The sequence below is a fragment of the Rattus norvegicus genome, chromosome 2 (genome assembly GCF_036323735.1).
Source record: "Rattus norvegicus strain BN/NHsdMcwi chromosome 2, GRCr8, whole genome shotgun sequence".
Classification (NCBI taxonomy): Eukaryota; Metazoa; Chordata; class Mammalia; order Rodentia; family Muridae; genus Rattus; species Rattus norvegicus.
Genome location: NC_086020.1, coordinates 249,519,703 through 249,522,900, shown reverse-complemented (window position 1 = coordinate 249,522,900; position 3,198 = coordinate 249,519,703). Strand labels below are relative to the sequence as shown.

The 3,198-nt window shown below is 43.1% G+C and overlaps 1 pseudogene; it reads left to right on the top strand.

Moving 5' to 3' along the window:
* The first annotated feature begins 206 nt into the window (after positions 1-206).
* On the top strand, positions 207-1,087 carry Set-ps12 (Set nuclear proto-oncogene, pseudogene 12; annotated as a pseudogene).
* Positions 1,088-3,198: the final 2,111 nt, after the last annotated feature.

Sequence of the window (3,198 nt, the reverse complement as noted above, 5' to 3'; positions counted from 1 at the left end):
CTGCAATTTTGCTACTATTATGAATTGTGATGTAAATATCTGAAATGAAAGGTAGCTGATATGTGACCCTTGTGGGGGTCATGACCCACACCCGCCTTAGACTCTGAGGAGAGGATAAAGAACATGGAGAGAGAGTTCCCGTGAGTGTCTTCCTGCAGTGAACATCAGGGCTCTGGCCTCTGTCTCCTGGCCACCTCCCTCCTGCCATGGACCCGAAGTGGCAATCTGCAATCCTGCCTCAGCCCAAGAAACTCAGACCCATTGCTGCCCTGAAGCTGGAGGACCAGTCGGCCTCTCCCGGCCTGCCGAAGGGAGAAAAAGAACAACAAGAAGCAATTGAACATATTGATGAAGAACAAAATGAAACAGACAGACTTAATGAACAAGCCAGTGAGGAAATTCTGAAAGTAGAACAAAAATAAAACAAACTCCGCCAACCACTTTTTCAGAAGAGGTCAGAACTGATCGCCAAAATCCCTAATTTTTGGGTAACAACATTTGTCAGCCACCCACAAGTGTCTGCACTGCTTGGGGAGGAAGACAAGGAGGCCCTGCATTATTTGACCAGAGTTGAAGTGACAGAATTTGAAGATATTAAATCAGGTTACAGAGTAGATTTTTTATTTTGATGAAAATCCTTACTTTGAAAATAAAGTTCTCTCCAAAGAATTTCATCTGAATGAGAGTGGTGACCTGTCTTCAAAGTCCACTGAAATCAAATGGAAATCTGGGAAGGATTTGACAAAACGCTCAAGTCAAACGCAGAATAAGGCCAGCAGGAAGAGGCAGCGTGAAGAGTCAGAGAGCTCCTTTCCCTGGTTTACTGACCGTTCTGATGCAGGTGCTGACGAGTTAGGAGAGGCCATCAAAGATGGTATTTGGCCAAATCCCTGACAGTACTATTTGGTTCCCAATACGGATGATGAAGAAGGAGAGGCAGAGGATGACGACGATGATGATGAAGAGGAGGAAGGGTTGGAAGATATTGATGAAGAAGAAGACGAGGATGAAGGTGAAGAAGATGACGATGAGGATGAAGGGGAGGAGGGAGAGGAGGATGAAGGCGAGGATGACTAGCACAGAAGACCGATGGATCCAACCTTTTTCATTTTCTTTTTATTTTTTAACTTTCTCCAGTCCCTGGGAGCAAGTTGCAGTCCTTTCCTCTCGGTCCCTCTGCACTCAGTTGCCCTGTTTTTGAGGTCTCCACATCATGGTTCTCAACTAATTTGAGGGAAAATATCTTGAGCAAAATACAACAGGAAAATAATCTTCGCGTTTCTGTTCTAAATTTATTTTTATCCTTGCCTCAAACTGTGGATTCAACAAGGGAAGAAAGAAAAGCCCTCCAGTTCCCTTGGCTCTGCTGGAGGCTGGAGGGTGCTAGGCCCCTGTGTAGTAGTGCATAGAAGTCTAGCTTCTTCTTTTCTCTGTATATTGGGCTCAGCGATTACACTGTGTCTCTATGTGAATACAGACAGTTAGCATTTACCAACATGTATCTGTCTACTTTCTCTTGTTTAATAAAAAGGAAAAAAAAGAACAAAAGGGGGGGTATAGAGGGTGAACAAGGGTGGGATTGAGGTGTGTGGGGGGTTGGACATCTGACAGCATGGTTTCTCCTCTGTCATGTTTCATTGCGATGTTTAACAGATATCCTTGCAGTTTAAGGTGACACTTAAAATAAAATTCTCTCCTGATGATGGCTTGAGCCCTGCAGTCAATGAGAGAATCAGCAGAAGCTGTAGGGTTTTATTTGGAGTTGGCATTCTCTGTTGTAACTTTTATCTTTATTTTTTTTCTTTTTCGGTTTTCACTGGAAGGAAAAAGATGCTCATTTTAAATGTTGATGTGTACAAGTTGCTTTGTTGCAGTAAAATCAGTGCGCACACAAAGGACCTGATGCTTTTCTGTCAGAACAGATGCTCCACAGACCTTCCAAGTTTGACCTGCCTAATGACATCATGTCAAACTTTGTCTCCCTAACTTTGTATTTTTTTTTATATGCACTTTGCAGGATGACCTCAGGGCTAGGCAGATTGAGTTAAAGGGATTTCAATCATGTCTTAACGTCTCCGTAACTGAGTGAGCACAGCTTGCTGCTGTGGACTCATGTCCTTTATTTTTATCTCACATTTGGCATTTTTTTTAAAAAAAGGGCCTTGAGTTACTTGGATCTCACGGCAGCACCTGCTCCCACTGTCACTGACCTGATGCTCTAACGCCATCTACAAAGGACAGCTGCTGGTGTGACCTGGCAGTGTGAACTGACGGAGAAGGTGGGCTATCAGGGTAAGCAGTGAGGTGGTATCTGTCACGGGTGTAGCAGAAGCGCTCAGATGTGACTCTGAACTGGGTGGATGAAGTACTTACTGCTCAGTGCCATTGTGCAGAGAACAGTGCCTCGGGAAACGACCTGACGCATAAGCATTTTAAAGCTGTAAAATAGAGCTAAAACGAAATGCTGTTTTTTTTTTCAGAGATGATTAATGGACAGCCTGGTCAAATTCAAAGCTTTCTGATGTATAAAACTTCTTAAATGGAACTACTCCATCAATAGGCAATGTGTAACCCAAATCTGTCTAGATGGATAGTGTGTAATATCTGCACAGGACTTAAGATTCTGTTTAGCAAATACATTACTGTACATGTCAGAAATCTTGCTCTAATAAAGGAACATAAAGATTAAAAAAAACAAAAAGAATATGGAGAGAAGCATTCCAGAACAGATGACGAAGGCACAAAGCTGATGAAATATCCTGCTATCTAGATCCAGAAAGGCTGATTAAACTGAGGCGAGGGGAGACAACTGTGAAGCCCAACACTGCTGTGTATTTGTGTACTGTGCATGGTCATGTTTGAATTACACTTTAGAACACCACAGAGAAGGGACAGGATCTTCCTGTAGGCACCAGAGACCAGCTGACTCCTAAGCCACAGTTCAGACCATGAGATGAAGGGAAACTGAGCGCTTCAGAGAACACCAGCAGCCCACACTCTACAGGAGCAAGGGTGTGGCTAAAAACCCTCAATCCTATATTAAAACAGCTTGGAGAAACAGTAATATGCCACCAACTGTGTGCACGCAGAGGTGAGAGTGTGCTAAAACTGTTATGTCATCTGTGACCAAGGCACACTTTCAACTTTCTCAGGAAAAGGACTAGAAGTAATAAAATGATAAACTTTAGAAGAAAATAA